The following is a 24,794-nucleotide window of genomic DNA, read 5'->3' as shown; positions in this document are numbered from 1 at the left end:
GAACACCTTCCTCTCATCAAGTCAATGCAAGGTCTCAACCTGCTGTAGGCTGTTCAGGCACAGACTTCAGATTTCCTCCAGTGCAGAGGGGACCATTTTTGGCAGGGGAGCCAAAACGTCACAGGTAGCAAGTCCAGCACACTGTCTGGGAGCCAAAGAGAAACTGGAACATTTTATCCCAGCTTCTACTTATCCTCTGTAAAGCTCACCTTGGAGCAAGGGCTGTGTGCCTCCTGGTGTGTCCACATGCATTTATTGTCAGGTCCAAAATACAAAATTGAGGACAGAAGAGGATGGAAAGAGCTCACGTAACCTCTCAGGTACTTCATTACTAGGTGCTCTGTGCAATTTATCAGTGTTTTTGCCAGCCCCAGAGAGTAAGTTTTTCACTGTCACCATCTCTGAGGGACAGTTTTTCATGCTGCTCCACAGTCTCCCATAGGCCATATCCCCGGGACTGCTGTTTGCATGGTAGTATGTCCCAGGCTTCAGAGGCGTGAGGTCTTCCACCAGCATTTCACAAGGAGAGATGGAGAGAGACACCCTCCCCACCACAATTTCTAATCTAGAAATGTTTTTCCCTAATCTAATCAGCAATAAAGTATCCTTCTTGCTGAGCCTTTCAGCCACATCTCCCAGATGATTAGTTAGACAGCATTTTCTCCACTTCCCACGAAGTGCAAAATGACCTTCCCAACATCCCAGAGCTGGTCCGTAGCTGGACTGGGCACGGACCTGCAGCAGTCTGGCTCTCATTCAGCCCCAAATGCAAGAGCTCCCATGGGGTGGTGGCCCTGCGCTCCAGCCGGGTACATATTCTGCTCTCCCAGGGCCATCTGCTCGGCCAGCCATACCCAAGTGATTTAGTGAGGGCAGCAGGCAGAGTGATGCAGCACATTCCTGGCGAACCCCTTATTGGCTCAGCTCCTGACGCCGACCGAGCCAGTGCACCTGCTGTGCCATTCATCTCTCCGATGTGCAATTTTCTCCTCTCCCTTTGGTACAGTAATTGCAAATGCATTTTTTAGCCAGACTAGCGATCTGCAGCAATGGACATCAGCAGGAGGGAAAAGCCCGTGCTTTGGACTTGCTGAATCTGGGGATGGATCTGGCAAGCATCACCTGGGCAGCCAGGTCCAGACAAGCACATCTCATGGGCTGCTCGGTGTCACACAGCATACCTGGATAGGGACCATCCCGAGGCGAGGATCTGCACTGTCACGCTGTCACAAGTTGCATTATGAATTTCTTGAGAGATTAAGATTAAATTTATTTGTATCTAACAGCAAAAAAAATTGCTTCTAGGAGTGGAACTGGGACCACAGCAGCTCATAGGTGGTGGATTTAGGACACCATTACGTGAGTGTACTAACTCTGCCCTCAATCTCACCTTGTCAAAGGAACTGAACACTTGATGCTTGAGCAATTTGGGGTGTGCAGCTCGGCTACACATCCCATAGGCAGCAAAGAGCAGAGCAATTCGTAGAGTCAGGATCACACAAAATCACCAAGCTCTGGTATCTTTATAAGCAGGCTGGTGGCTGATTGTAAGACCAGGAGATGCCCAGTGACTTAGAGGTGATAGAGGAGCAAATCCACTGATCTGACAGGGAGTGGAGAAAGATGCTGGCTCCAGGGGCTGGCAGGATGATGCAGTATTGCCAGCTCTGGTGTTTCTATCCCAGCTCTGCCAGCACCTGAAATGTGGCTTAAAGCAGCAGCCCTGGGAGTCCAGGGGTTACGTGAGAATTGCAGTTAACATGCCAAAACACAAAAGCCCCAACTTAGAAATCAGCAAGAATTATTTCTTCACTGTTTTGAGGTGAGGTTCATGGCAGCAGAATGCACTGCCAACACCTGCCCATGCCAGTGAGGCAACATCTGCCTCCAATGTTTATTTTCCAAAGGCCGCAGGAGTGTCCATGGTCACATCAAGACTCCGGGTTTCCCCAAGAGCCTGGGGGCTTTGTGCTCTTTCCCCCTCTGAAAGCAGGTACAGAACATAAATTAAACTTTGAAATGAAATGAGAAACATCCTTCTGAACTAGGAACAGTTCCGTGGAGAATGTCAGGTCAGCATTAGTTTTATTTTCAGCTATTATAAGGTGCCATTCCAAATCCTGACCCTTCCCTGCAGCACTCCAGGACATAAACCTCCACATAAACCTGGTCCAGCAGATCCACAGCCACATGCAGCCATGTCCAAATAACCTTAGTAAAATCTCTTCGCTTCTCACCTGTCTCTCTCCCAGTTACTCTCTGACTGAGGACAGCAACATTTTGGAAATTGGCACCTTTCACCAGAAACTCTGCGAACAAGGAATGGGGATAATTCCCAGCTCTGGCTCATCCCTGCAGTGAGTGCCCAGGGAGCAAGGCCGCTTGCTACCTCTCAGTCCTCTAAGCCTCAGACAGGCGTGGGGGCATGGAGCCTGACAAAACCCCTGAGCGAGGAATACCAACAAATTCTTCAGCCTTTTGCCCTTTCAGGGTGGCCAGATTCCTTCCCCAACAAGGAAGAGCTCTTCCAGCAGCCTCACTGCATGTTTCTGAGTTTTCAACTAAATAAAGCGGCGAGAGGCATCATGTGCACCCGCAGCGCAGCAAGATTAGGCTTGATGCTCAGTGGCATCCTTGGAGCACTGCAGATCCGCAGCACAGAGAGCCCCAGGCTGTCCCCTCTTTTGACTGGGATGAATAGACCTCATCTCCTCTGAGAAAGGAAAACTACAGGTAGCTCCACCACAGACAGCTCAACAGGCTGGTGAGAAAAGCCCTCTGGTGTTCCCATCAACACGGAGATTTCCTTCGGTTCGTATGAAGCCTTGTGCATCGTATCCCAGGAATAAAGGGAATAGCAACAGAGAATGCATTGGCATTGGATCAGAGGAGAAAAGTGGCCAGATGTCTCTTTAAGCTCTTCTGGTATGAACACACGTTGTTTCCAAAATGATCTTTGCAGAGTCACATGGACATAACATAGAGCAGGATTTATCCCTTTGGTGTCCAGCTGAAATATGTGCTTAGCTCTTCCACTTTGCTAGAAAAGTTATTTTTTTTTTCTTTTTTCTTGACTAACTGCCTAGCAGATAGGTAAGAAGTACATCTAAAAATGGAGACAAGAATTTTCCACAGCAGGTACATTTAAATGTAATCTTACAGGCCATAAATCAAAGTTTAATCTGACACAAAGGTACAGCTCAAGTCCTCATCAAATCGCCTTCCTAGGTTACACGTGAACGTGAATATAAAGGACTCCTTGATTTATCCAGCACGGAGAAGCTGTACTGTGTTTCTTTTAATATTCTTTTAATAGCTGATGTTTTATCTATCAACTCCCCACTCCCCCATGTCTATTCCTGAGCGGTTGATTAGAATTTATTGAGATCTATACTTCACCACGAAACAGACCCACTTCCCATTATGGTTCTAATGCACTGGCTTTTATCAAGGGAAATGCGAATACTTATCAGCCCCCAGATATGTAGACATCAGAAAAAAAAATAAGACATTAGCATTTTAAAGCTTCCTTTCATTTCTTTTTTATGCCACCTTTCTGATAAACTAAGAGCAGCAGCCCGCTATTCCTCTCACGTGACTGCGCTTCTGAAACTTTTCCTGCAGAGAAAAACGAGGGGCTGATCATAACCAGAGCTCAGCCTAATTCCCTGGCGTCTCATCGCAATCCAGGGAGCTTGCGAGAAAGCCCTTGCTGGAGGGGACTTTATCTTCAAGAGACTCCTTTATAACTTATAAAGCCAATTAGCCTGTTAGCTGGGACAGTTTGCCAGCAGAGAGTTGCCATTAGAGGGTGACATCAGGTCCAATGTGCAAGAGTTGTTTTGGGGGACACAGCTCCAGTTTCCCCTTTCAGTCAGCAAGGGAAGATCACCGCCCCCTTTACCTCCCTGAGCTGTAGGAAATATGTACCAAGCTCCTCCAAAGCCTAACATTTTCCTCGCTAAGTTTTGTCGACTTCGGATTAAATACAAGAGCGAAGTATCAGAGACCACAAACTGTCTGTCCTCGGTGGGGATAACGCACGGTGCCATTGCTGTGGCCTTCCATTGCTTTCCCTCACAAATCTCAGCGTGTCCTCTGATTCCTTCAGCTTGCACTTCTGACCCCTGGTCCCTGTGCCTTGTCCTTCTCCTTCCTTGTTTTCCTCCCTCTCAGCCTGTTTCACCTGCAGCATATTGCAAACACGCTTTATGCCACCAACGAACTGCTTGACTTACCCTGCTGTGCACCAGATGGTTGCCTTTGCACGCCAGGGTCCCGCGCGCTTCGGTCCCAGAAGGGCCGCTGTGGGTGAAGCCCTTTAGTGTAAAAGCAGAGCGCATCGTTCCAGTTTCTGCGACGACCACCGTCAAGGCACCAACAGGTAAAATTGCTCGCGACTTCCCAACGAGTCCCCTTTGTCCCATCCATGTGTTGAAATCCACCACATTCAGCTGTTATTTCTATTACCCAGCATTTAAGTTCCTCATTAAGATGTGTTAACTCTCATTTAATTCCCTCTCAGGACACCAGGTGCTCGTGTTTAATGAACTCTCTGCAGAGCCATCTGGGGAGGTTTAAAACAAACCCTCTGGCAGCTGGTCAGGGTGTGATTAATGACAGTCATGGACTCCAGAAAATCAGAACAAGTTGACAAGAGCTGTAAAACTCCCCAGATTAGGCACGATCTCGGTGGCCCTTCTGCAAAGTACCTCCAAAACCAGGATGGCTCATAGTCACAGGTGCAATAAGAAGCACCGTGTACAATCTCTGGCTGTTCACACCAGAAGGGTGAGGAGCTCTGCCAGTAGAAATGACAACCCTTGCTAGAAAGAGGGAACAAAATGCTGCAACAGCTTTTGGGGGGACTGGATGCACAAGAATTTTCAAGTGATGGAAAGAGACTCCCTTCTGTGCTCCCCCTAAACCATGAAGGTGTTTTTCCATGGCCATTCTCAGAAAAGTGGACCTTCTGGGATATATATCCCAGTCACAGTGCTATGGGATGATCACAGGAGGGAATCCGCACCTGGGTATTCTCATTTACACTGTCTAAACTCTCAGAGGTACAAAGAAAATCCAAAGCTGCCTTCAAGCCTTTTCCCACTTATTCTGTTCTGCTGTTAAATAGTCAAATCTGTGTATCCTGCAAAACATCTCTAAATGGTTCCTAATGCATCTGTCTCAGGAACATAACTATACTGAAAAAATTGCCTGTACTCTTCACTCGGGTCCATAATCCCTGATGCCCTCCGTTGTGTGACTGTCCCTTCCATGACTGCTTCCTGTAAATTAGAGAGCCAGGAAGAAACCAAGGTTCACTGAAAACATCTTCCAGCTTCACATTTGCCATCATTTGCAAGGAACGCTGACAGCTCAGGAGCTATCGACAGAACAAGAAATAATTTGGTAATAACCCTATGTCGCGAGCAAAGATGACAAAGGCACAGTTGGCTCCCGTGCGCTTTTCTGGCGGACAAAGTAAGGAAATTCATTGAACAATTCATGGCTGCTTACAAATAACTTTCCTAGGACCTGAGGCTCTCTCTGTATCTCTCTATACGCACTCGAGGTATTCCTCAATTTTATTCTTTTTTTTTTTTTTTTTCACATGAAATCATTCTTCCCAGCAGTTCCTTGCTGCACTCCCTTATCTGTGCAGCGACAGACCATGGCCACGCACCTCTTTGACTGTTCTCCAGCCGCATCCTTCAGGGGATCACAGCATTCAGCTGGCAACTCTCATGGGACATTTGTTCTTTAACATGTTCTGCCCCAAATTTTGCCCCGGATGCAGCTTTTATAACTTTCCTCCGCATCAGAGGGAATTGCCACACAGCTGCTCCTCAGTTTCCACAGAGGTCATTAGACTTTTATGTGCAATGGCAGTAACCCAGCATCTCTGTGGGGAATACTGAAGGTCCAGAATGTCATATCGTTATGTTAAGATTGTAAAAATATGGTGTTCCCCTGAATAAATCACATTTCTCTGTCAGAAGACAACAAGCAGTAAGGGAAGTTGTTTAACTCCGCAGTGCCTGGCAGCTGGGTCACCTTCACACAATAACAGCCGTGAACCCAAGGGCAATCATCCCTGCCTTTTCCCTTGCAACCTCGAAGTGTCCCGGCCCCCACTCTTGTGCAAGAACTGTAAATCCTCTCAATCCACTTATCTGATTCTTCTCCCCCTTCTTTATCTCTCTCCTGTGTAATCCGTGCTCCAGTACGAGGAGACACTTGCAGTGATGCCCCCAGGAATCCAGCACTTGCATCACAGCAATCCATCACTTGGTGACATTTCTAGCTCTCCTCCACCAGAGCCCGCCAGCCTGACACTTCAGTACACAAACACTCTTCTTGCAGTCATCACCTGTTTTTTAAAGTCTGACAGTGTCATCTTAAAGACCAACGATTATCAGGAGAATGTCAGCCACAAAGCAGGTTGGATGGATGAGAAAAAAAAATGGGAAGAGAGGGATCACAACCAAGTATTACTCAGTGCCATGCAATTCGCAGCGCTGAACATTTACATGGGAATCTTAGCATGAAGGTGACACGTGGGTATCACTTGAATGCAGCTGTGTCCTTGTTGTGCTCCTCTCTACACTGCTCTCAATATTTGTACTATAGGAGAACACAAAGATTGAGGTTTGCTTGTAACAACTACCTCAGAGAGGTTTTGGTCTGCATAAGACAGTTAAGAGATAAGAGAATCATCCCTGTTTTACAGGTTGGGAACTTGGTCCAGAAAAACTGCGTGGTTTGATTCTGATCACACTGTACCTCACTGACAGAGCCAGAAATTGAAATTGTATCTCCTGAGTCTCCAGACACTGCTTTATATACAATTACCCTTCTTCCGAGTGTCTGAATATTTGTTTCAGGTCTACCTCAAGGTGTCTGTGATTGAACTCTTGGGTCTCTGATACTGATCCACAGTTTTGCTCCAAGCTAACGGAGGAGTCAGAACTAAAACTACAGTTTCTCTACAGCTGTTCATGTGCTAATCCAAAGACAAATCTGCATTAAATGGGCATTTGGGGCAAGCAGGACTTTAACTTCCAAACTGGCATCCTCGGGGTCCCACGTTTGTGACATAAACCTCTCCCTCTGCTTTCAGGCTAATCACTAGTGAGATGCCATCCAGCTGCACCAGCTGCTGGTCTTGTGGACCTTGTGGGTCAAACAAAAAGGGATCAGTCCTCTAATCCCATCTCAGAGATGGAGTCATTCCCTCTGCCCTCATTATCCCAGCCTTTCTCCCATCTGGCTGGCTGTGCTCTCCATCACTCACAGATTGGAGCTAAAAGGATGATTTGGCTGCTCTGCTCCCAGTAACCACACCTCATACGGCCAAGCAACGCTTCACACATGGACATGCACTGGACAGAAATGAAAACTGAGAGCCAGGAGACCTGGAGGACATTAGGAACAAACTAAAGGGGCCTTCCACTTCCCACACACCAGATGAGTGCTGGCCAGAGTGTTATAAGCCAGCCCATCTGGATCATCTTGATAATTTTGCAATTGTCTGCTATTAAAAATCTCCTTATTTGGAGAACTCTGGGGCCAGGAACTTCCAGGCCTGGAACAAGACTGCACTATATAAACCCAAGCACATTATCTCCACCTTAGAGGTCCTCCACATTATGTGCTGGATGGGACAGGAATGTGACAGTATGGCATGACGTGATGGAGAAATAGAAAGACATGGTCATAAGCCACAGTAATATGGAGCTGCACAGGTCAGCCACCTGGGCAAGAGAAGACCTGATGGGCCATTTTTTATGCCTCTTAGAAGGTAGGATATGGTGTGACTGAGTGTTCTGTGATAGGGAAAAAAAAAGGGGGGGAGAGGGGGGCAAATCTTGGTCTCTGAGAGGAAAATTCTGCACAGCTGGACCCTCCTTCCTCAATGTTGCAGCCTGCAGAGTCACATCTGGCTTGTCTGGGAGGTTACTAGGTCCACGGGAACAAAGAAACAGAGCTTGAAGGCAACAGAGGAACCCAGGCTAACACAGAGTGGCTGACCCACAACTTCTGCCCTGGCAGTGGAAGGTCCTTCTGGCCACATGCAGCAGATGGGTCCATCCCTCCACATGTGCAAGCACATGCCAGGGAGACAGGAGGTGTCCCTTAGTTTCCCACCTGGTCACCTTCATAATTGGAGAGGCTGTTGATGCAGGGAGAGTAATAGGGAGACGTAACCTGGGACAGCAGCTTGTTTCCCAGGATATGGGAACCCACAGTACACACATACATCAGCCTCTCCAGTTGTGGGTGGATCCATCAGACTGATGCAGCATTTCCATTCCCTAGAGTGCATTGCTCCCTTCTTCCCCATCCCTCGTATGGAAGGCTTTTTTTCCACCTTGGTTGCTCATTCATATCTTAATGGCACTTGATATTCAATGGGCTCTTAGAGCCCTTTTTCTGTGCACACTCTGCAATGCTGTTAGGCTTTTCAGTGCTCCTTTGTTCTTTAAACAACCTTTTCTTGCTTTTCATGCAGAAACATCTAAGTTTTCCAGCATTATACAACTCCTCCAGTTGGTATTACCACCCAACAGAAAGCGGCCGTTCTGAAGTGAAACAAGAATAGCAACAAAGTCCTTGGAATACATAAACGTGCTGTGCTGAGCCCCCCTTGGTTGCTGCTCACAAACATTTGCATCCACTGGTGCATAAACTGAATTGAGTAGTCAGTCTTCAGTGTTTATGAAGTGCCACTGGCTGAGCAGTAGACCAGCTATTGCCTTCATCAGCCTAAAATCGCTTTCCCCTTGCAGGAATTTCACAGTACAGCTCAGCGCTGTTTAATTTTACAGTATGCTGTTCAGTGGGAAGGTGCCAGTGCAAGCAGGGCACTGGGGGTCGGCTAATGACAGACCTCAATGCACAGGGAACCGAGCAGAGGGTTTGTGAGCTGTGTCTTATGAAAGCCAGACTGGCAAAGTCCTCCATCCCCAAATACTTCCTGTACAGATCTTTACTGCTCCAGGTGCAAACAAGGTGTCTTCATTCCTGCCTGTCCTAGTTTGCCCTTTGCATGTCTGCTCTGTGAGTAAGTTCTGTTCTCCTTCTCTCTCTCCCAGGGGTGTCTTCTGAAGGAGTCCTGTTAGACCTTCACATTTCCCTTCCTTGGCATATCGGATGTTCCACCTGAATTCTTAACGTTTCCATCCCTTTCCCAGGTGACTTGGAAGAAGCTGTCTCAAGCTCTCCAGTGAATATTGGTATTTGTTTTTCCATTTAACAGGAAATCTTTTCTTGAAACATTTGCTTTCCAGGGCACTTAGCTGTTCCCCTAATGCCTGGTGCACTTCCAGCCTTTACAGCCCTCTACTAAAAGAAGTAGCAGCATTTAAGTCCTTTTCACAGTTAGATTGATGGGGTTTTCACCAACCAAACCTTTGCCATGCTCACGAATGCACCTGCAGCCCTGCATGTGGATGCTACTCTCTCCTTGGCCATGTCCCTGTCAGCTTGCACATGACAGTCTGGGTCTCATGCTGAAGCACCATTTGTACTGTTTTGGCTTCCAACAAATTACCTGAGCTGGGGCTGTTTTTACTGCTGTCAGCCAGATCTTTCATGCAGCGTTGGCAACAGCTGTGCTGGTATCTCCACTGGGATTAGGAGCCATCTGGGGTATATGCAGGGTGTAGCCTGCTCTGCCCCACCGTGCCCAGTCCATCCAGACTGCATGAATGAAACCTTCAGCCCTGGCTGACTCACTGCTGTGACCAGCCTCATTTTCTCTTCAACCTCCAGGGGCTCCCCGTCACCAGCAAAGATGATCTGAAAGCACAGTTCTGCGAGTAACAGTGGATCAGTGCGTGAGTTGGGACTTCAGAAAGAACTCGGACCTAAGTCTGCCTGCCAGTACAGACACACACAAACCGAGTATGAATTCAGAAACCTTCTCTGGGAGCAAGAATTCAGCCTTATATCTGTCTTTGCATGTGGCCGTGGGTGCTGTGGATGTTGGGTGGAGCTGACAGGAGGGATGGAAGGACAGGGAGATCTTACAGGCAGTCCTGAAGGGCCCATCGAGACAAATGAGATCTTAAAAGCTTACTCATTAAGGCTGTTTCTCAGTGCCCAAAGCACAGATATTTTACTTGTTCTTTAATTTGCTCCTTAAAGCAGTTAGCAGAAGTCTTATTATCAGTCAGTCTGTGGCAGTCTATCCAAAAGGCATCACCAGGAACTGTACATTAATTGCAAATACTTTGCTGAATTTACTGCATGGCGGGACTGAATTTTTCATTCTGAAAGAAAGCATGAATGTGCTGTTTGGCACAGTCAATGCTTTTCTACATTGCTAGAAAATTTTCAGGGCTACAGAACCCATGCCTGGAGTATTATCACCTTTCCTGGGCAATGTGCATAAATACATCGACTCTTTCCCTGAGTAGAGCATCCCTGAATCAACGTGGGAAACAGGTAAGGGATAAAATGCAACACCTCTGTGCCTTCAACCGCACTTTTACATTTGCCTTTCAAGCCCCAGTGAGACCTGCTGACATCCTGGCCAGAGACATGCCCACCAGATGCATTGCTCCAGCACAGCTCTCCAACAACCCTGGAACATCTGGATTCCCAACCAGCAAAGTCAGTCAGGGCCTATCATTTTATCCTAACTCTCTTAACAAGCCTAAGTGCAGTATTCGGTACGAGACAACCGTTAAAACTAGACTGAAATAAGAACACAAGCAGCAGTTTAGCAACCGTTCCGGCAGCTGATGTCAAATTCATTTTCATTAGGCTAATGGGAAATGAGGTTACTGGGGAACATTGTAAGCAAGAGGCAGAAAGTCAGAAGAAGCGGCTGGATCACATAGTAGGTATAATTTTTGCCTCGTTTAGAGTCAGATGGGATGTGCAATGATATGTGGCAGCTCTATAAAGATCAAGATGGTTTTATAGTAGACATTAAGATGAAGGAGGGTTTAGCTTTCTGCCGATCTTGAACCTGTGTCTGTGCAGAGGTTCCTACCTGCCAATGCCGCAGAACTCTCCTTGTGATTAATTCTCTGAAATCAGGTAAGGCGTTATGTCCTAATACGGTAACTCCCTGTCAGGGCTTTTTTCTATAATCTTTCCTTTTAACTCTGAATATCTTTTCTTCTTCTTACAGTTATTTTTGTCTTCCTGCAGTTTCTGTATGGAGATCAACTGCGAGCATTTCATACCACTGTATTACATGGATTTTCTGTGGTCTTTATTTACTTGTGGTATTGAAAGCTTATTATTTCAGGCAAAGTTCTTCTTAAGAGACCCTCTTTAAGAATGCTTGAACTTTCTTGGTTTGCAGATAATGCCTAGGGGTCAGCACAAGAAGAGGAAGAAATAATAAATAGGAGAGATGGGAGAAAGAAGCGTTGGGATATGGAGAGGGAATGGTTCAGGCAGAAAGATTCTGTTCTAGTACCAGCTGATTATTGGACAGATATTATAGATTAAATAGTAGGAACTGACTACCAGCATCTTCCTGAACATCTGCAGCTAAAGGTCCTTCAGCTTTGCTGTAGTTGCTGCTGGAGCTCTCCTGGATCCCTCCGTTCTCCATACAGCAATAAATCAAAACTTGTTTTTAACACTCTGCCCTCTATCACCTATCCGCAGCCCCAGGCAATGGAAAACACCGGGGGCGGTCAATGCATCTGCCTTAGCAAGGCCCTCGTTTCTGCAGCGTCACACCTCAATGCAGAGAGATGCAGGGAGAAGGACAGCTGCTTTCCAAGGCCGTTTCTGCTTTCACTCAAGTATGTGCAACGGCTCCGCTGGGATCCCAAGCCCGGTGATAAATTGGAGCCACGCTAGCTGGTCCAACGCCCAGACGGCGCTGGTATCTGTAAATGTCCACCAAGCTCCCCATCAGCAGAAAAGTGCACCGATACATTTGTCAAATGTGACATGGGATTAAATAGCAGGATGTCCTAATTATTGGGTTTTAAAAGTGCTCTCCTCCATGGAGGGTGAGACTGGGTTGGGTGCCAGTACTGCCGCGATATGAGTGAATTTGGGGTTTGCTAAGATGGAAATCCTCAGCATTTCTAAAGGCCACTGGTTTGTGTTATTGATAGTGGCTTTAACAACAGCAGCAATTTCCGTCAATGGTAAATGCCATGTCCTGATAACCTCGATGGGAGGTGCCGGGCACAGGACAGGCAGGATGCTCAGCCCATCACTCCAGCATCCACCTCGTGCTGCACCTCTCCCAGCAGCGTGGTAAATGCCTGGGTCAAAGAAGTCCCTTTTTAATGTGCTGATGTAAAAAATAAAATGAGGCCTTAATAGTTGGTCAGGAGAATTTGTGTGACCTGCTCTGCAGGCCTTTGCTGGCTGGATGTCACATGTCTGTAGAGGACAACAACCCACGGCAGCTCTGATTTTTCTGCCTCTCTCCTCTGTAGATCCTAGGATAGCTCAGAGATAATGCAGAGGTGAGCTGGGGTAAGATACCTTCAGGGAGCCCCAACTTCACATGGCAGATCAGCTCCCTCCTGAAGCAAGGGCAGGAATAGAGCACACAGCATCAGCTAGCCCACGAGGTGCACCACCATGGCCATGGTCACACCATCCCCACCTTAGCCCTGCTCAGATCAAGGCCACCTCCCTTTTGTTTGCAGCCTGCCCTCTGCAAGGGTGAAACTTTGCAGCTGCAGAGACTGGCTCTCCTAAAACCTAGGGGTCTCTACTTTGTGTTGTCTCAGTCTCATGTCCCCTTCATGCACTGACATTGTTTCTCCTTGTTCTTTTGCCTCCTCATGTCTTTCCCATCGCTCCATTCTCTTGCTGTCGCGTACAGGAGCCATAGTTTTAGCTCACTCAGCATGGGGGACTGTAGACCCTGCACTCTGCCAGCTGGGCATCTCCCCAACAACTCCTGCTCAGAGAGCTTAATGCACAGATAAAGCCCACATTCCACCTGTGTTTGACTGAAGATTTATTCACTAGACTGGGAAAAGTGAGACATAGGACTCATTCCTGCTTCACCCATAGCTTTCCCATGTGACCTTGGGTGAACCCTCGGGTCTGGAGAAAGAAGAATTTGCTCAGCTCAGAGGACACTGCGACCTAGAAGCCCTTCAGGAACTGGAGCACGGCAGTGTGTCTCCCACCTCTCTCTGATGAGGGATGCCTCGGCCAGCCCTCGGCAATGGAGCCACTGGTGCAGGGACCAGCAGCTCCGGCAGGCTCAGATGACGAATAGGAGAAGCCACGGAGTATGGCGTGATGCTCACAGTACGCTGTGAGCACTGGGAGCCGTTCACTCTAAAAAAAGGTTTAATTAGCAACAGTCATTGTTCATACTGAGAAGTTAATATGGTCCCTCTATGGGTTATTCATGAGATTTTTGAGTAGTTTCCATCAAAATCTTTTTTTTGTTAGCTCAGCCTGAGCTAAGATTAGCAATGGCTGGAGAGACTGGAAGTGGGAACTGATGCAGTGGTAACGGGCGATGGAGCAATTCATTGCTGCTGGCACAAGCCTCTGCTCAGCGCAAGGGGCTGCAAGCGCCTGCATGAGCGATGGGCTTTAGGAAACAAGCCCATCTCCCATCCCCTCTCCTGGGCAATGACCCATATCCACACCTTCTCTGCCAGGTGAGCGCTAACCAGTGTCTCTGCTCCATCCTGCGGCCGGCCCAGATCAGCAAGACCGCAAAGGAGGTCGGAGTTTGCACCGCCGCTCAGCAGGGGCGTGAGCCAGCCGTTCCCACCAGCCCCCTTCGGTGGTAGGCACTGAATCCGAGGTCTGCTCTGAAAAGCAGAAGTGCTGCAGGTTCAGCCTCTTCTCTGCTTCCTTTTTCCCACCACGAGGCCCTGCCACTATCCAGGACATGGAGCCCATATTCCCATTCTTGGGGCACCACCACATCATTCTCCTGACCTGGAGAGAAATGAGGGAAACCTACGGAGATAAACCTATGGGCATAGCATCTGCTGGGTGGGAGTTCAGGACATACAAGCTCTCACTTCTCCAGATCACACTGACTTTAACTCTCCACATCCTCAGGGCACAGAAACATTGATTTTTGGCTCCTGCCTGCAAAAGTCCTAGTGCTTCTCTGGCTGTCCACAGAGGGCCAGACTGAAGAAGCAGTTTATTTCCATTTTTTCCTTAGCTCATATTGCCAATTTATTTTTCCTCCCCAGTGCCATGATAGATGTTTTCTTTTCTTCCCCCCCCCCCCAGCTTCTGTTTCCAAAGGGATGGCCACTGTGGGGGTCATATTCACTCTCTCTCTTTAATTTATGGCCCTCCACGGGACAGGGAAAGCTTGAAAACTAAAACTCCCTTTAAAGTGAAAACCTAAAACCATCATGCAGTGGATGAGAGCTATCTGTTATAATGCGGAGTTTTCCACACCCTCATTATAGGGTCTGGGGAGGATTTCTTGGCATTCAGGGTATAGCAGTGCAGATACCACTGTCCTAGGCATGGGCTGCATTTACAGTTGATGCACAAAATTTTCAAGAGCCTAATAAAGACAAGCAGCTCCTTAATATCCCACAGGGAAAACATGGATGGGAATGACAAGATCCCAGTGACAGCTTGGAAAGAAATAAATATCCTGGGGAAAAAAGTAGGAAAAAGACAGCTTCCAGCTGCAATTACTCTCTGGATCCATCAGCTATCTGGACAGAAGCAGCCACCCAAACCCAAAAAGGATGCTCTAGAGCAAGCCGAGCACCTGGGATCTTCCCAACGATGCTGCGCCCTGTGGCTCATGTGGCTTTGGAGCAATTTGGCCCTGATCTCCCCAGCCCCAAGGTGCTGGGCTGAGTCCCCAGGACTATACAACTGGAGAAGAGCAAACTTTCCCAGTCTGCTCATGCCATGGTGCAAGCCCCTGTAGTCAAGAGCAAACTGTATTTCCATGGAGATCCAAGGTCCAGTGAACTTCCAGGCACTCATCAAGCCCTCTGTTTTCTGACCCACCATGGCCAGATACGATCTGGCTGATGAGCCCATTTATCCAGTGCAACCTGGGGTCTCAAAGTCCAACAGCAAGCAGAGATGGTCACCTAAGCTCAAAGGAACTCCCCCTGGTACAGCCACCCATGGGTTAATTCAAAGCAAAGCATGAAAGGAGAGACAGACACAGTTTTGCCATCACTGCAGGCAGAATTAGCCAGCAATTCTTCCCTAATGTCTCCTTTTTTTTTAGGTATTTTAATCTCTCTCAGCAGACATCACTCGTGACAGAAGCTGGGCTCTCTTTCTGCAGCAGCACTAGCCACTACATCTTGTCACTAGTCAAGAATATTTTCCCTGACAGATGTGTGCAGCAATATATCCTAGAAGGAAACTATTTTTAGTAAGCTCGAGATAGCTGAGGAGTTTGACAGTCCTCACTTCCCAGCTTGCTCTGCCCTCAGCATGGTGTGACTCTACAGAAGCAGGACCACAATCAGGTCCAAGCTCTCCCAAAGCCAGGCAAACACAGAGCAAGGGTCTTTTGCTGCCTCAAAGACAGTGTTGAGCTCTTGGGACACAGCAATCAAATTTCCCCTTCCCCACTAGAAAGGACCGATCAGGTCCAAGCTCTCCAGTGATGGCACAGGAGCGCCCGCTGCTCCTGTCATGACATGCAATTCCCACCCGATCTCTCCATCTCCTCCCAGGTGGGATGGACACTGTAGAAGAGGGTTCCCTTGCAAGAAAGCACAAGAGATCCTAGCTTGTTGGGAAAATGCCTATAGATTTTGCTGTAATTATGCCTCTTTCTCCACCCCCGGTAGTGAATGGCACTGTTAATGAAGATTAAACAGATGAGCAGTGACTGCGTATGAAGCTGCAGAGGACAGTAAATCTGGCTGTTTGCACTGTGCCCACGAACAACAAATCCAATTGCCATTTCCGAGCGGTGATTAGCACTGCGGCATGCTGGCGGCCAAGGGATGCCAAACAACCCGGGCGAAAACGCCACGCTGCCCCGGGGGATAAGTTCGCTGGGGAGCAAGAGGCGAGGAGAGACGGGGGATGAGAGCAGCCGCCGTGCTGGCCTCCACCGCGCGCGAGGATGCTGCTCCACGCCGCCGTGCTCTGCTCGGGAAGCCTCTGAGGTTAAAGGAAACTTTATTAATGGGCGTTGCCGAACGCGGAGCGGGCGGCGGGAGCAGCAGGCGATCCTGCGCGGGCTGAGGCGTAGCACGAATCACAGCGGCTCTGTTTTTCAGATGCTGCTGGATTATTACAGGCAGTCAAGCACGTGACGGTGGAGGTTAAAAATTCCTGTGTGTGCCGTGCTTGCGTAAGCCACCCTTTCCCCCCAAAAAGGGTCAAACATACTCAAAACCAAAATCTTGGCTTTCAAACTGCAAGCTGCAAAAATGATCTTCTTTAAGTGGGGAAAGGGTAGGCTTTATTTCCTATAATTCGCTGTGTTTAGCATTTTCTGAGTGTTATCAGCAGAGCTGCAAGGAGGCCTTGATATAGGATAAGAAGATGGACTGGGCCTCGGGAGAGGAGATTTTTTTATTTCTGGATGTGCCACAGTTCCCGGTGTGACCCTGGGGAAGACTTTAGGCCCAGCTCTTAAAGGCATCGACTTGATTTGGGGGTGAGTCGGTTGCCTTACTACCTTGAGGATGGATCCTTAGACTTAATGACCCTAAGGGTCATCAACATATTTCCCATCTTTGCAGGTTTCCAGAGGCTGAGAGGGTGCAGAAATCCTTCTGCTGTAGTTGCAAGCATGCAATTTCTGCTAGGACGAGCAACAAAATCCCCCCTCTTAGACACATGCTGGGGGACTGGTGTTTTTCCATGAGATGTTGCTATTAATTCCTTGGGAAGAGAAGAGTCCTGGCCGAATCCTGGCTGACTGTTTGCAAATGTTGTCTGCATCTAAATGTGCAGGTAGCAGTAGATCTGAAAAGTTTCAGGAACCAAAGCCCTCATCCAACAAAGCACAGGTTCCCATCTGAAGATTCAAACAAACCCACAGTGACTGGTAAAATCTTTTCAGCGTGTGCGTGTGTCCCCTGGGTTTTTTTGTAATTTAAATACACCCAAAGCCAGGCCAGGAAGAGGAAGAGAATAGACTGTTCTTCGTGTTCCCTGGAAACAGGAGAAGAAAGGAGCCTCGATGGCCCAAGGGAGGTTTAGGCTAGACGATACAAAAGCTTTCCAGAGATAAGGACAGGTAAGTGTCTAACAGATTTCCCAAGGAGAACACAAAATCACTGGAAACCTTAAAATCAGATTAGCTACATATCTGTTAGTAGAAACGGCTTGACAGACATGCTCCTGCCATGGGACAGGGATGTTGGCGACGCCGGTTCTCAAGGTCTCTCCCAAACACATGGTCTTGTGCCCTGGTGTGCCCTCAGACCAGCCACGAAGACATGCAAACCCCGTTCTCCTTACAGCAATTGCAATGCAGCCTGGGTCTTCCCAACCAGCATGGTGTCCTCACCACCATGGCTGGTGGCATCCCCCCAGAGCAGCCTGCTGCTGCTCTGCCCCGGGTATGGTGCGGCAAGGTGCCAACCCGTGTGGCAAGGTGCCTGCTCAGCAGGGGATGCTCCAACGCTGTCCGGAGGCGACGCTCCTTTTCAAGCCACCCCAGCGGATTGCCAAGTCATTTATTTTTTGTTTATTGAGCTGCGTATGACTGAAATCAGCTTCCATTAGAGTTAAAAATATCTTCCATCTCCAATCAGCCCTAAACTGCTCCCTGGCCACCTGCAGCAGGGTTCGTGTTCGCCGTGAGTCTCTGGTGACTCCTGTTTTTGCTGGCACAGCCCACCAAGTCTGAGTCTGTGCTCCTTGCTGGCGCCAGCTACAGATGCAACCCACTCAGTCTGGGTAAGGCTCTTGCATCTGTTCTTCTTGGCACACAAGTTTCCAGCACCCATTTCCCCAGTGCCGTGCCCCACGTACTCCCATGGGATGGGAAGCACCTGCCAGGCCATTGCTGCTCATGGCTGGAGCCGAGGTGTGAGACTCGGGTCACCTGGGATGCGGCTCCTCTGCATCTCGGTGCCTTTTCTCATTGCTTTTGGTCTCTAGCTTTCCACCTGGCTACTTTTTCTTCCGGACTGGTGTTTCTCCCCCATCTATGCCTATCTGACGCTCTGGCCATGGGAACGGCCCAGGCAGGCAGTGGTTTACCGTGATTTCTTCCTGCATCCTCCACAGCAAACAGCTCAGTCCTTGGTGCCCCATCACAGGTAGACTGAAATCTGTGACTTTTTGTTCTTTCCCAAAAGCCTTGGGCATCACAAGCTGCAGGGATAGCTGGTCAAATCTCTGACACTTCAGCCTCTCGCTGCTCAGCCTTACAGGAAAGATCGTGTGTTTTTCACCCATTACAGTAAAAAGAACCCTTAATCCAGACTTTTAAGTCTGTCTAGATTTCTAAATAATTACATGCAGCCTCCCAACTTGCATGAAGTTTGATTTAAACCTTAATTTAATGGTTTATCTGGAAAGCAGGAAATAAGCTGGCACTGCCAATTAGGAGCCATCTGCTTTTCCCTAATCTTTTGCAGGCTTCAGCTCAACTAACAGGAACCGCCACGGTCGGCCAGTCATTTCTGCGACTTGCAAATGACCCACCTTCTCTCCACAAGGGACTGAATCCTCTGCTTGTCTGCAAGGCCCATCACAAACTACCCACAGGAGGTCCCAGGATCTCCAGGGCTGAGTGGCTCCTTCCACCTCCAAGGTAACGGTGGAGGATAGGGAAGCAAAGAGCCATCTCAATGCCCCACAAAAAGGTCCCTGCCGGTGAGAAGAGTACTGCTTCCTCTCAAGAGATGATGGAGGCCGTTGCTCACACCCTGATAGTGCTGGAAAAAAAAGCATTGCCTCAGAAGGTCTTTGGATGCAGCAACCCTGGGCAAAGAGGGGTGGGTGGTCAGAGTTTTCTCGCTGAAATAGCCACTTCTGATGTCCCTCCTAACCTCCCTTAGTAACTCAAGGAGAAGATACCGGAGAGCCTGTGGTCAAGCCCATGCCCTTGGCAGCTGGAGAACATGCATGGGTGAAGATCTGCAGGTACCTGCTGTTGGCACGAGGGTATGTGTTTTGCAAACAGCAAACCCTCTATTTCAGACACCCTGCTTCCATCTCAGTGCTGCTGGGCCATTCATGATATGGCCACGAATTCAGGTCCAGTTGGGATTACAAGGCTGCCATGGTGACAAGAGGCACCATGACAAGCCCCATGGTAGGAAAGGGCTTTTGAGGTGGCCTTCACCATTCCTATTCCCTGTCTGTGGCCACTATCCATCCCTCCTCACCTGTCCAGCGGAGGAGGGATGGATACTGGGAGCCAGGACCTGGCTCTGCTCCCAGGCCAGACAGTCCCAAGACCTTCATACTCTACTGGAATCAAGCAGTGCTAGCAGCTCTGAAAATAATTACGTCAGGCTTGTTCATCTCAAAAATCTTCTATGTGGAGCAGTAATTTGTAAAAGCTGTATGTTAAGTCCAGCAGAGAACTATTTCAGGGCTTCAGAGAGGTATCTGCCCTCCCTGGCTTAGGACCCCGAAGGAGATGATATCTTCCTTGGCTCCTACATCACTGGCAAAGTCTCCTCCTCCTGTCTTTCAGGAGTAGAAGGTTTGGAGCTCCTTCCTAGCCACAGAATTTTCAGACCAGCCCTCGCTTTGGTCATCAGAATGGTTCATTGCAACCTGGATGAGTCTTGTTGGGGATTTTTACGTCAGTCATTAAAAAAAAAGAAGAAGAAGGATCATTTGCTAGATGTTATCACCTCCCTTATCTTCACTTCCTTCTGCAAAACATTCTGGCAGTAGAACTTTGCTCAAGTATCACCACCACCATGGCTCAAGTCTGTCCAGCTCCTGAGTGGCAGAGGAGAGCCCTCCGCTCCTGTGCACACCACCAGCACAGAGAAACACCTGTGGGACGAGGAAGAAGAGGCTCAAGGTCACCCACCTCTGACTGGTGTTGGTTAACCACAGGCACCACTCCATGAAACTTCCCTTGGCCAGGCTGGCAAGGTAGCGCGTGTGGCTCATGCTCCCCTAGATCTCTGCAGCCACCACTCTGTGACCATCCTTGGCCACCATCTGCTTTGGGCAGCATCTGTCCCCCAGAGAGGCTGCATCACCAGGCTGATCCAGCCCACCACCATGCCACACTGTTCCCACCTCCACACAGCACCTTTTCCCAAGTTGTCCCTCTCCAGGCCTAGCAAGCAGCTTCTGAAAAGCATCCACAAATCCTTCCTCTTAGCTTTCCACTTTCTTGCAATCCCCCCTGAGAGCAGAGATGAGCTCCTGGTGGCCAGGACCACAGCACTGTGGCACTTTGCAGTGCTCCAGGGCAAATGCTGAGAAAACTCCTGCGACCACTCTGCTGGCACAGCTTTTGCATTGACTTCACTCAAGCAACTTCGTCCCCGGGTGAAACTCAGGTAGATCCGTCCTCGTTTGAGATTCAGGTCATGAGTCCCCTAAAATCTGTTTTAAGCAGGCAGTTTACGGTGGTTCATAAAAGGAAATGGGATTCATTTGTCTCCCTGGGTCTTTGCTGGGGTTTCAGCAGCACCGTCAGGTCTAAGCCCTTGATGTTTTACAGCTCCCACTAACGCATCGGTGCTTCCCAAAGCAAACTATTTATACACATGCCACAGAAGGGAAGGTGGAAAGCCCCCACTGGAAGTTATTTATATTCCTGTTGATCGCTTGCCTCTGCTTTTCCCATGAGGACTAGAGGCCGATGGCAGGAGATTTCAAGCAATGCAATTAGCTCTGTTGTCATTCCTTGCTCAGAAATCATCATCAGCTCTCCCTTAGGAAGAATTTGCCATAAAGTTTGTTTGCTGAGCCCATCCCAGGCCCAGGTTCATCCCAGGCGAGATGCTGTCTGCAATGCAGTCATTATTCCTTCCAAATCCAAGGTAGCCCCAAATGCCACAAATATCCTGATGCCCACAGGAGACGTAGAACAAATCCAGGACGTTTTCTTTGGAAGGCTGGAGTGCAGACTGACTGTCCTGTCTGGATTTCAGAAGTAGTTGTAATAAATGCCAAGCAATGTGTAGGAGTATCTAGGAGGAATTTAGAGGTTGGGAATTCATAGCCAGACCTTTGATGTCAATGTGCTGTGACCAGGATGCATGACCTTGCCTCAGTATCAATAAGGTAATGTGTAGGACCAGCAGTTCCTCTTGCAAGAGACCTTTTGGACAGTTACAACTCTCTGTACATTGGAGATATGGCCATAACGTAGTGGTTCAAAGCCTGTGTCATCATTCAGATCCTCTGCGGATTAGGGTACTCTCTGGTCTTTTGCTCTCTTTTGCAGGGGGTCTTAGGCTAGGGTCCTCTTATCTCTCTGGAGGCTGCATTTGCCCACTTCCCACTTGACAGGGCTGTCACCTCTGACTTCTTGCAAAGGGAGTCTCCGTATGGCTATTGTAGGTCATGTTCATTTTACACTCTCTTGGTTTTCCCTAGGCTCAAGAGATCATTTATGAAGCCTGAATAATGCAAAACTAGGTCTTACCACAGTGCCTTGGCTGCTGGAGGGTGTCAATACCCAGAGGAGAGCTGATTGCGTTGGCTTGGTCTCAGAAGTAGCTCCCTGCGGCGAGAAGACGAGCTGTGAGACACAGCACAGCAAAGCAGCAAGCCCCCACGAGCCGCCTGCGCGCTTGCGGCTTATCTGGTTCATCTGTTCCCAGCTCATCCAGATGCTGGACAGCAGGGATGAGAACCAGAACCAGGATTAGGGCCAGGATTAAGCTGCCCCCCACACCTGCATTTGGGCAACTCTTCTTCCTTCCTTGCTGCGGAATCATGCAGATGGGTGTAGCAAGGGATTTGCACGGCAGGAAAAGACAAGGCTTTCACCCCCATGTGCACCCCTGGATCCCCAGGATATATCCTGCCCTGGACCCTCAGGTGGCTTGAAATAATAATTTAAGAAGCAAATTTCTATCCCTCCTCACCGGGTGAGACAGAGAGAAATTTATCGCTAATTATTTCCAGCCTTCAGTTTCCCCCATCGTCCTCATCCCTGGCAGGGCAATCGCTACCCCAGGAGATGCTTTCACGGTGCACTCACTCAGCACCATCCTCCACGAGGGCTCCAGATCCAGGCTGCCTGGGTGCTTCGGATCCAAGGTTTAATTAAATTAATTAATTAAATTAATTAATTAAATATTCTCAGGGTGCCATAAGCTATCGCGGGCGAGCATGTAATTTGTCATGTCTAGGTTATTAATTGTCAACCCTGATATGACTAATCCCAGCTTCCCCCCCCCCCCCCCCCCCCGCCGGCCCCTGACTTGGGAAAATTTACAGGTTTTTATTTGCTCGGTGCAATGGCAGAAGCTCAACAGGCTTGAGATGAAAAACATCCCAGGGAAGCGCGTGCCGGCGCTGCCAAGGGTGCGTGCACGGCGGCGGGTCGTCAGCTGCTCGCTGGCTAATTGCTCCCTTCGCTCACGCTTCGTTTACCAATTTGCCCCGAGCTGCTGCGCACAGCGGCGCCCCGGGGTGAGACTTGCCGCCGTAGCACCTGCACTTCCAGGAGAGCGTGTCGTTCGCTTGTTTTGCAGCCTCCTTGCTAATCTCCAGAAATGGATTTGACACCCTGAAAAGCATGAAATAATATTTTTTTCCCCCAGAAGCAGAGGAGCACAAAAAGATAAACAGACTTAGAAGGGGGAGTTTCTGTAACAGGGAGAAACACGATGCAACCGAAGAGCAGTTCCAAGCCTAATTCATGGATCCTGTGGCAGCCAGAAAGTGCCTGAGAGATGATTAAAAAGAATCGCCGTCACTGCCCCGTTTAGCATGAGCACTTGGACAATGTTCAGGGCTGCTGCCATTAGGAGAGGAAGAACTGATGATAGAAGGTGGAGGGGAAGAGTTGATGATGGAAGGAGGAGAGGAGGAGTTAATGATGGAAGGAGGAGGAGAAGAACTGATGGTGGAAGGAGGAGAGGAAGGACTGATGATGGAGGGAGGAGAGGAAGGACTGATGATGGAGGGAGGTGTCTCTCTGCTGCACCCAGTAGATTTATGATGGCTGTGGTGAGCAGCGGTGGGGAAGGACAGGAGCACAGAGATCCCTGTCCCCTTCCCAGGGCACCGCTGTGCTGGGGAATCTTACCCACCAGCTCCTGCTTTGGCATCACCAACCCCACGGCCACACTCTGGGGTCACTTCTGCACCCCAGGCAAAGGATTTGGGGCTCATCTTCTGGTGCACTGATATTTCATTAAGGATCTCTTCTTCAGCAAACATCCATAAAATTGACCAGTCCTAAAACCAAAAAGGGAAAGGAATAGGAAACCATGAGGGACAGTTTGCATCGAACCGCTGCTCAGAAGTCAACTTTTCTCATCGCCCTTATTATTTATTTTGCACACATGCTAACGGAGTGTGTCATCTTATTATAGATAAGCACTCTTACTTACTGATACAGAGCAGCCTGGTGACCTGTGGGAGCTCCAGCTGATAACATGAAAATTCATGGGGAGTATGCAACCCAGGTCCGTTTTTCAGCAAGTCCTTCGGGAGGAGGCTTTGGGCAGTCCCTGCTTGCTTGTCCCCATGCTCTGCCTTTAGGGCCGCACAGGAGCAGACACACAGGGATGCAGCAAGCCTGGGGCAAGCACCAGTGATGCTTCCCGCCTCGCACCTCTTTAGTTTCCAGATGTCCCATGCTTGTAGTCCCCTCTGCCGCCTTCTCCGTACCCTTCCCAGGGCGACCACGACCCTGGGGACAGGGGACCAGCTCTGCATGCCATATTGCAGGGTCGGTGGCTTGTGAATTTCTGTGTGGTGGAAGGAAGTTTTCTGTTCCTTTGCTGTTTTTTCTCACTCTGGGATGTGCCTCGGGCTTGATGGACCTCCATCCCGTTGTGTAACAGCCAGGTTGGAACTCATTTTGTGAGCAGCAAGAGCTGGTTCCATCATGTGCCTCAAGCTGCTTTTATTGATTTTGACTTTCATCTACAGTTTTATTGCCCAGTCGATCGGTGCAGCGAGATGCTTTGTCGCTGGCTTTGTCCCATTCGCTTCAGGGCTGGTTTTTGCCCGCCCTGGTTGACTCCAGCTCCTTTTCTCATGTCCTTTCTCCTCCTCCAGCTCCCTCTGGGCCTGTGCATAGCATCATGGATGAGGCCAAGGCAAAGCACTACCCCCCACCCTCACCTCCCAGCCCCAGACAGCCCCAACAAGGCTCCAGTTGCCCAGGAATAATTTTTGGATGCAGCCGGAGCACCCAGCTCAGGGATCTCCTGCACCTCTGGCAGTTGTTCACAATGGCCAGATCGTGCAGAGAGACCCAGCGCAGGATGGATTTGAAAGCTAGGAGGAGGCTTTAAGCTAGAGCAGAGTCCCTTCTCGTGTTCACAAATCACTGCTCTGCAGCTCGACAAGAGGATCCTGCTGAGCCTGGTTAGATGCAGCGTTCATCCTTCTCCTCTCCCCTGCAGCAGGGTCACTTCTGAAGCATCACTGGGTTGCAATCTGCTTTGATTTGCAGCCCCATAAACTCTTCCAGCAGCACTGTGGACCCTGGGATTAATAATTTACACCTCGTAGCAATAGGGCTTGCTTTTCTTGGGAACTGTTTGCTCCCCTCTGAAGCAGCACGAGACCCCTTGATGTGCAGATGTGGCCTGGAAATCTCCGATCAGCCCCGGTTCAAGAATATCCTACAACCTCACTACTACAAGAGTCGCCTCCCTGGCTGGCCCAATGCAGCATCCATAAATTTCTGTCATCTCCATTTTTCATCTCTTTTTTTGTCCCTGCCTTGCCCAGCTCCCCCTGCTCTG

Source organism: Rhea pennata, chromosome 1, assembly GCF_028389875.1.
Source record: "Rhea pennata isolate bPtePen1 chromosome 1, bPtePen1.pri, whole genome shotgun sequence".
Lineage (NCBI taxonomy): Eukaryota > Metazoa > Chordata > Aves > Rheiformes > Rheidae > Rhea > Rhea pennata.
The sequence above is the reverse complement of the archived record's forward strand: the minus strand, read 5'-3'. Positions refer to the sequence as shown.